This window comes from Galleria mellonella, unplaced genomic scaffold (assembly GCF_026898425.1).
Source record: "Galleria mellonella isolate WM207_F2 unplaced genomic scaffold, CSIRO_AGI_GalMel_v1 utg74, whole genome shotgun sequence".
Taxonomy (NCBI): domain Eukaryota; kingdom Metazoa; phylum Arthropoda; class Insecta; order Lepidoptera; family Pyralidae; genus Galleria; species Galleria mellonella.
Genome location: NW_026442147.1, coordinates 2,050,414 through 2,060,974, shown reverse-complemented (window position 1 = coordinate 2,060,974; position 10,561 = coordinate 2,050,414).

The following is a 10,561-nucleotide window of genomic DNA, read 5'->3' as shown; positions in this document are numbered from 1 at the left end:
ATCTCTCCCTGGTGTCTCGCCAGCGTATACTGGTAGCGCAGGTGGGGTTAAAATTCCATATTTGTCCATTTAAAAAAATGTTACGAACGTTAATACAAAACTTATTTATTAAACACCTCTGACATTATATCGATAGTAGCTCAGTATTATTACACTCAACAAATCGACAAAGGTTTTTCTAATTTTTACAAAAGCGAAGGACAACAATTTTAATTATGGGTAATTTTGATCTTTTTCTATTTTAATTTATTTTACTATTAATTATCCTTGTCTAATATACAGAAATAATGGTAATATACAATTCTTATTTAAAGAACGCCTGTTGATATTCTATTAAGAACATCTCATTAACTCGTCAGTATTGTTTATTACATTCAATGTCAACATAGGCGCTTATAGTTTTTATATAATTGAAGAAAAAAAGGAAAAGCATAATAAAAGTTTATAGGTACATAAATAATTTTATTAAAGTGGGTATATCTAATATTCAATTACATAATATCTACAAGGCTACAGATTATAAAATGTACGTGAATTACGTAATGCTATAACGAAAATATATCCAAAATCAGTTTTTTCAATGGACGCTTAAACAATATTATTGTATATTAATCAAGCTACCAAACTCCATTTGTATTCACTTCCTCATAGTATCCAATATTTTTTATAAGTAATATGAAAGATTGAGCGTGAAATGATAACCCAATTTGCACTAATAATATACTACTAGTTTGAGATTCTAAACTAGTTCTTACTCTGATACTTAGACGACCCCTCGTAAAGAATTCACCAGGTAGAGTATGATGACATACGGCACAAATTGAGGTTAGTTTTCACCCGGTGACAATATCATAATATTAATGAAACTGTGCAGTTTTTCTCAAGAGGCATGGTCGATATCTGAAAATATTTTTAAACCTTTCATACTAAATCAATCATGTGACCTTATCATCATCATCATATCAGCCTTTAACTGTCCGCTACTAAACATGCCTCCCCCTTGGGTGGTTTTGCCAGTAGTTGCCACGCTTGGCAGGCGGATTGGCAACCACATTAGGGCATTAGAGATGTTTTAAGAGGCACGCTGCTCCCTTAGTCTGTTCTATCGACACCCACATGAAAGGTAGAGGCCCCATGACCCCATAGTTTATATTAAATAAAAAGATTATATAAACACTAAATGCATATAATAAAAGAATTTAAAGTACACTTAATTACATATTACATACTTTAAATTATTTTACAGAATACATTTAATTACATAATATGACATTGTATTAAGTAATAAAGTAGATATAAACTAAGAACTTTATTAGGTTTAATAAGACCATATAAACGATTCTTTCTAATCTAAATCTAAATAAATTATACAATATACACTATTTATATTTGATTTGACGATCTCCGTGGCGCAGTGGTATGCTTTGCGCAAATGAGATCCCGGGATCAATTCCCAGTTGGGTCACTTTAAGGGTTCGGGTGTACTGGATACCTCCAGATGTCCGCTACCTGGATCCTCATTACACAGGTAATCCTAGCTTGAGAAACCGGTGAGTGGTGTGATTTAATTATTCTTTACTAGTTTTAACTGCAAGTTCGCCCGCGTAACGGAAACGTGCTTACTGACTGATACAAAAAGCAGCCTATATCCTTCTCCATTCTATATAGTACATGTTTACCAAATTTCGTAGTGATTGTTCGTCTATTAAGGCGCTATAAGGTAACAAACAGGCAAACTCACTTTCACATCTATAATATTAGTAAATACTAACCACATTCCTAAAAAAATATCTGGTACAAAATGCAGATTAATACTATATTAAGTCGGCATTGTAATTATGCAGCACTTTTATTATTATTATTTTACTAATCTTATTTTAATAATATAATAAAATTGTAATTAGACGATATCTGTACATATATTAAATAATATTAAAGAAAAAAATAAGATGAGGGGTCTAAAAAATACTAATAGATGCCAAAACAGTTATTTTTAGAAATTTTGTTTGTCTGTGTATCTGTTTGTTTTGGCATCACGCAGAAACTATAGCACAGACCCAGAAGTGGTTTTCATAGCTATGTTTTTGAAAGTCTAATTTAAAATCTGGTATGTTAAATATTTCATTTTAATACGCCATCTAGAAATGGTCTAATTCATGTATTTTATTATTAATGAAATCCACACATGCGAAATAATGGGCAAAAGCTAGTTATTATACTATAAAAATGTGCTGCACTTTCAAAATAATTCTATGAATTTATATGATATCTATACATTTATTTATAGCTAATAACTTTCGCTTGTAATTTCTATTCACCATGTGGGAGTCAGAAGATAACTAACGCCTACCTATTTTCAGTATACTTACACGTATTAGAAATCACAGTGACTCATCAAATTCACAATTATATTCATATCAATAAAAAATATCTACAAACTTAAGTGAAGACGAATCAACAAATTTGCATTTTACTGTCTACTAACTATATCACGACTTCGCTAGCGTACTATATGTCAATACATATAGTATCCTATATACTAAGTTAGGATATAACCTATCTGTGTATCAAATTTTATTCAAATCCGTTAATTCATTCATCCATCCTTATAAATGTTCGCATTTACTAATATTGTAAAGATAAGATAAGATTTATCTAGGATTAGTCAAGAGGATCAAGGAAATAAAAATTAGTAATAATTAATTACAGGTTATAGAGACATAATATCTTAGTTCTCTGGAAGAGCAACACTAAACATGATGCTCACACGACGGTGACAGTCCTACTACTTTCCATCGTGGTGGGTCATCAGGTCATATCGAGCCTTTTCAGGAAGAAGATCGTAAGCGCCAAAAATTCCAAAAACTTTTTTTAATATGAACCGCCAGATCTACTGATTTTACACCTTATAGCTTATTTTAGAGTTCAAATTAGAAATGTAATTAACTTTATTAATATTCTTTGTTTTTATCGTAAGTTACAAGCCATTCGGTTTTTTAACGTAACCTCCACCGACTGACAGATCGTAAGTATAATACCTGTCGCTTACAATATAGTACTAGGTTCTTAAGTTTATTGTAAGCTTCCTACTTGGCACTTACGATAATAAATTTATGCAACGTAAGTTAGATACTTGTCACTTGCGGTAGAAACAAAATGCGTTTTGCGTTGAGTTGTTCGTAAACTGTAACATTATTATACTCAAATAAATTAAATATGAATACCATAAACTTTGATAACTATATCAGAAAAGTTGCCAGCAGTTTTGAAAACCTTTGATATTTCGCAAATGACACTGCGTTACATTAAATTGCATAAAATTGCAAGTTTAAGTCAAAATCTGACCAACGCGGCAAAAGCACGCTTTCAAATAAATACAGTCAATCTCAAACTCAAAACGTAAATAAATTTATAAAAAAGTTGCCTGTCGGGTAATCACACTATTGTAGAAACAATAGTAGTAAATTGTACTTACCAACTGAATTTAGGGATGTGACTTATTTATATAGAAACTTTTACTTGAAAGATGATGAAACGAAAGATTTAGGTGCAGTAAGTTATCAAAAGTTTAGAAAAATATTTAAAACTGAATTTAACTTAGGATTTCACTTACCAAAGAAAGATAAATGTGGTCAATGTGAATAAAGAATTTGAATGATGAAGAAAGAAAAAAAACGATAGAATCAGTTGCTTACAAGAATCACATTAAGGACAAAGAAAGATCATTAAAGCTATTTCTAGAGGATCAAAAAATAAGCAAAGACAACAGAAACTTTTTTATGTCTTAACAACACCTCACAGTCAAAGTGTAAATTTCTACTATACTCGAAAGTTTGCTTATTATAATGAAAGCATTTATGAAAGCGGTACCAGATCTGCATTTTGTTATCTTTGGAATGAAACGAAAGCGAAAAGAAGAAATTAAATCTGTACTATTATCTTTAAATACCTCAAAATGGTTGACGAGAGAAGGACTCAAAATGAAATTGCATTATACTGTGATAATTGTGCAGGACAAAATAAAAATAAAAGCATAATTTTAATGCTGTATTATTTCATGCAATATCATGCGAGTTTTGTTGAAAAGCTGACTATAAACTTTCTTATTTCTGGACATACGATATGTCAGATGTATGATGCCAATAGATTCTGTGCATGCGACAATAGAAGAATTTGTACAGAAAAGAACCATTAAGGCACCATCTGAATGGCAAACTTTGATTGGAAATGCTCGGACTAATCCAAAAAATATGAGACAGTTCTTTTAAAAAATAGTGAAATTAAAGACTGGAATTCCTATGCAACAGCCTTCTTACCAAACAAAATTAAAATACAAACAAGCAAGCTGCGTAACGCTAGATTTGATTGAACGATTGAAGGCGACAAATTCTATCTTAAATACGAGTATAATGGACCCGAACAAGCTGTTGATGTTCAATCAACAAGCCATTCCTGAACCGAAGACTGCTATCACTGAAAAAAATCCCATTTCGAAGGCAAAATATGAAGATTTAAAGAAAATGTGCTAAAAAGGTGTCATACCAGAAGTATATGCAAAAGAATATCTGGATTTGCCCTACGATAAAAACACAAGAGAACGAGACTAATGAAAACGACGACTGAGTTATGTCTTCTTTGGTATTTCATTTTGTTAATAAAGCCAATTCACTTAGAAGTGATTAAATATTATTTTTTTTTAACTTTTTTGTACTTCTGACACTTTGTCCGTCTTTGTCTGTCACCGTATCTCGTAAATACAGTTAAAAAAAACTTCACAAAAAATTATTTCTACCATTTCATGATATTTAGGAATTATCGTAATCGACATACTCATATCAGCTCTACCTAATAACAGTCAACAGTTTTAACGTAAGCGACAAATGTATGTGATTTTAGAGTACTGAGACAAATCTTAACATTTGAATTAATAGGGAGGTGCCCACATAACACTTAGTAGAAATTTGAAATTGATGCTATAAATATTTTGAGAAATATTTAAAAAAAACCTTCTCCTGTAAAATATGCAAAATGGCGGTTACGATGTTCTTCCTGAAAAGGCTCGATATATTTACCTATCATTGCTAATTGTATAAAAAAGTCCACATTTACTTAAAATTGGGGAATTATTAGTAGAGACAAGTGCAGCTGCTGAACAAAACGATTCGAAACCCTGTTTTTTTCAAGAAGGAGCATGACTTGTACTTGACCAAAAGAATGTTCTTCATATAAGGTTGCGATCACGTGATCTATTTTTAATACATATATCAATTTATTATTTCAAACATCATTACAATGTACAAATACTTGCATAATATTAATGACTTTTTTAATTAAAACAGGTATTGTTATATTATATGTTAATAGCGAATATGATTTAGAATTAAATATAACATTTTTAATGACTGTAACAATTATAATTATTTGATATTCGCAACACAGTTTCATACTTCTGCGGATATCATCGTTTTTTAATAATATTATAACCAATGTTTTTGTTCCAAATAAAGAATTATAATGAATGTTATGGCTCTGATTACCATTTTAACTGACTTCAAACACGAATGACGTGCATCGAATTCTCCGAGATATCTGGATCGGCATGCGTTATTCTTTTTTTATTCTAAAAGTTTCCCTTGAAGATGATCTCAAATCAAACTAGTTGTTTTGTATAAAATATGTATGATAGATAAGTATCTCCATTTGGTCTCCAGTAATTTTACTGGAAAATATAATATTAGAATATATTTAGTCTAGGAAATGTGATATATGAGATAATATCCTTATTAATATTATAAATTTAAAATTGAGTTTGTTCGTCTATTTGTTTGATATTTTATAATACCTTAAAAACCAATCAATGTGAAATTTGGTAACACGTACATAGCGGAATAAGAAATGTTTTTTTTAATGGATGAAGATGGAATGGTTACCCCGCCTGCATTATCAGTTGTCAGTTGACCCACAGTCACCAATTGAACAAGATATGATTTTCAGGGGGAACCGCGTAGAGGTGAACCTGATAGGGAGTATTACTGACAATGGAGAAATTTCATTACTTACAATCCATTTCCCCCAATGGAAAAGGTTACACGCTACTTTTTATTTCGGTCAGTAAACATATCTCATTCACGTAGACATATTCGCAGGTAAAATCTAGTACAATAATAATACTAAATAAAATATATATTTAGTGACTACGACATCCACCTTCAAGATAATCAGGCACGTCGTATATTAGTCACACCTGACTAAGTGAGTGTCATTATGGGTTGAAGCCACTTTGTGCATCTAAATTTGGTTTGGTTGGGGCGATAACCAATTATAGGCAGTTACCTATACAATTCTAAATTCAAATTAACAATAAAAAATAGTAAATTTTACAAATGATTCGCCATAGATAAACAAAATAGGTTAGTTATAGTCAACTAGAACTTATCAATCTCTATATATACAAGTACCGCGCATTCACCAGTATTGTGGATGAACTAGTCATCATTGTCATCAAACCATATTTTAAGTAGCCTAATAACCTTGTCTACTGCCCTTCCAATAGATATTTTAGTCAATTATGATTATTTACTTATATTATTACTTCCATTTTCTGTTTACCCTACCAGTAATCAGTACCAGCATAAAAATAGAATTATTTAAGTCGACTGACTAGGTCACATATACCGCAACTATGAGGAACTTAATGATGTCTATTGACGACGATTACTAGTTTTTATCAAGTAAATCGTCAGTTTGTTTACCATGTTTACCATTCTGGCCTTAGTCTTAGAAGAGATTTTACCTCACTCTGCGTTCTGCGTTATACCACTTGTACAACGAAGTGTGTTCAGAGAAATTGTTCAATATGATGCCCACAGCCACTTTCTACCATCGTACTGCTCGCCATCGACAGGGAGTTCACCCTCATACCCTACAGCCTAAATGGTCGCGTACAACGTGGTTTCAGAGATATTCTCTCCCACGAACACTCAGGTTATGGAATGAACTCCCTGCCGAGGTTTTCTTAAGAGACTACAGCATTGAGTTCTTCAAAAGTGGGGTAAAGAGGTTTCTTCGGGGTGTGCAACGCGCGCGTAGATCCCCTAGTAATGCAGGTATTCGTAGGCTACGGTAACCGCTTACCATCATGTGGGTCGTATGCTTGTTAGCCACTCAGTTAGCTCAATGGTTTAATGAAAACTTTATTAATTCGTATAAAAATACAGTAATTTAATATTAATTGTATACTCACCTAACAATGGGCAATAAAACATTTAAAGAAATTATCTAACCGTTACTCACAGATGTGCTCGCACTAATTAGAACAAGTAGTATCCTAAAGTTATTCTAGGTCCATCTGCATACATCTACTTTTTAAAGTATTAAGAGTAATCAGAAATAAACATCCTAGCCTCGTTCGAAAATTTCATAATTAGGTAATATGAATACAATATCAATAAGATTAGTAAGAAGTAGGATAATATTACGCATCTAAAAGTGGGCAACTCGACCGTTACAGTGGGACACACAATTTCATGACTGCAATTTAATTAAATAAATATTATACTATTATATAGCGCAAATTATACTATTGTTAAAACAAATATTTTCTTTATTAAGTAAATTAGATATTATTAAAGTTCATACACATAATGTCGCGTATAGTGCTACTCATAATTGATCTTTAAAAATTACAAGTGAACACAAAATCAAAATTATAGAAAAACACAATTATGCATACTTGAAATGCCATCATCATTTCGACTTTGGTGAATGTACATAAGGTCAATGACATATTTATGCTTATCTTATTGTCTTTACATTTAAATTTTGTATCATAGTATACATAAATAATTTAAACCTACATAAACTTGTCTAAAATCTTATCTGCAAAAGTAACAAGAATTTATAAATGACAACGATGTTTTGATAGTAGGTGCCACTAACAATCACAATATTTGATAAAGCATTAATAATAAATTTATTATTATTTAAATAAAATGAGCTAATATGATTAACAATCCTTATTTTTGTTACTTATATAATTAGATGTTTAAGTTTAAATATTCACAAGTACCAAACGTTGCTATTTTTCAGTCTCTTAAATTGAACTCTAAATTAGGCAAGCAAAATTATATAACCATTCTAAGATAAAAGGACTATTCATCCTTAATCTTAGGTAAGTGATATAAAATAAGGCTACTGCGTATGCGCAGGAAACTTGGTGACGCAACTTAATGACGCTACAATCCTTTATAGGAACTGTTCATTATTTAAACCAAAGTGGTAAACAAGCAATCTACTGACTATTGTTAAACTATTATAACTTTTATATATGTATATGTAAGTCGTTACAGAAATATAGGTATAACAATCTAAATATAAAAACTTTCTAAGGGTTAAAAATAGAGCCTTTTATAAAAAAATTAACACGTAATTAAGTGATTTGTTTGAAGGATGTTTTTTTCTATTCTGACATTTGTAAGTATATTCATTTCCATACAAATATTACTTTTGAATAAAAACTGGATTTTAGATTGAAACCGTTATATACGGTTAATATTCTCTTTTCACATTAGAATAGAGTAGTCAGAATACAATAGGTACTAAAAATAAAAAAAATCAATGTCAGAAAAAAAATAAGTTAAACTATATATTATTCAATTCTCAGTATTTCAAAAGATTTTATGAAAACGAATTAAATAATATGTCGTTTATATATTATTTAATAAGTTTTGATAAATATGGAGTATTACATACCATACTTTTAATCTAAGGTTATGTTTATAGCTATTAATAAATGAAGTATAACAGGAACAACTTCGTATAGTGTTTCTATTTGCTGCTGTACAACTCGCCTAAAATGACAACTTTGAATATGTTTGACCACAGACTCGCCTTATGTAAAGTAATGACATTGTCTAAGATAAAGCACGCATAACTTAAACCTATTTCTGTCATCTACAACTATCATCTAATACTTACCATTTCTGTCATGAAACAATACATACATAATTAAAATATATTATATACGTAACTGTTTCAGTTTAAAATGTATGAAAAATCACTAACAAGAGGCATGACGCTTTAATACTCAAGAGTAGCAACGCGTGAATGATGTTATTGACATACGTTACCTGTAATGTGACGTCCTTGGATTTTTAAAATATACTATGTATATACTAAATTGAAAAATATTTAAATATATCTTTGTAATTGTTTAAGTCCATAGGCGTTTTCATTAATTAAAAATTTTAATTAATGAAAAATAATCTTAATTTAGTAAGTCTAACTTCGACCAAGAGGTCAACCGACAATTCCAACTAGGCAGGGCAGCGTTCGGGAAACTATGCTATATCTTTTCATCCAAAATATCTCAGAAATTGAAGACAAAGGTGAAACTGAAAGACCAGTGCGTGTTGCCAGCGATGACTTACGGAACCGAAACGTGGTCCTACACGATTGCCCGTATCCAAAAGCTACAAGTTACTCAGCGGGCTATAGAGAGAGCTATGCTCGCAGTCTCTTTGCATGATAGAATCCAAAACGAGGATAACCGCAAAAGAACCAAAATAACCGACATAGCCCGAAGGATAAGCAAGCTGAAGTGACAATGGACTGGTCACAAAGCTCGAAGCTGGCAACCGATGGGGAAGAAAGGTTCTTGAGTGATGACCGCGTACGGGTAAATGCAGTGTAGAACAACTCCTCCACTAGATGGAATGACGACCTGAAATGCATTGCAGGGAGTCAATGGATGCAAGTGGCTCAGGACCGTTCTTTATGGCAGTCTATGGGACTTATGGTTAGCAATGGACGGATAATGACAGAAAAGATGGTGATGATGAATCTTAACTGATATCCATATTTAAGTACATATTATATATTCCTGATTTTATTTTTCCTGTTCAAATTAAGGAATATAAAAGAAACGCAGACGGTATCACCAGATATTATGTCTTATTATGAGGCTACAACATTCGATCTACAATAACGAAATCTCACGAACTAAATAATACTTAAATGAGGCATCGCTAAATAATGCGTCACGAACTAAAACGGAATTTGAAATTACTGCATCATCTAACATGAAAGGGTCTAAAAGCTTAATGATTTTAATGTATATATTTTATGTAAAATGCCCATTTGCTCACTTCCGTATAAAAAAAAAACTTATTTTTAATTTTTAGTTTTATTTTCTTATTTCAAAATTAAAAAGAGTGAGGCTGATTCTGAAGCGCGATTTCTCTAAACATAATTTCTTAATTTGATTGTTTCACGACATTACTGTTTTATAGACCATCACAAACAATATTTATAATAATTTTGACTCAAATATATTAGAAATTTAATTTATATTGGTCTTTACAAGGAAGACGTCGCTGTGACATCAAATTGAAATTTTAATATTACAGATGGGTTTAGAAAAATATTATTTCAGAATCGACCCTATTTTTATATAGAATTATGTATTACTTTACTTGCATCAAAATATATAATATGATAATCATAAATTAATTCAACAATATTTATGTCTTTTGTGTAAAGCTACTAAACTAAATCATACTAA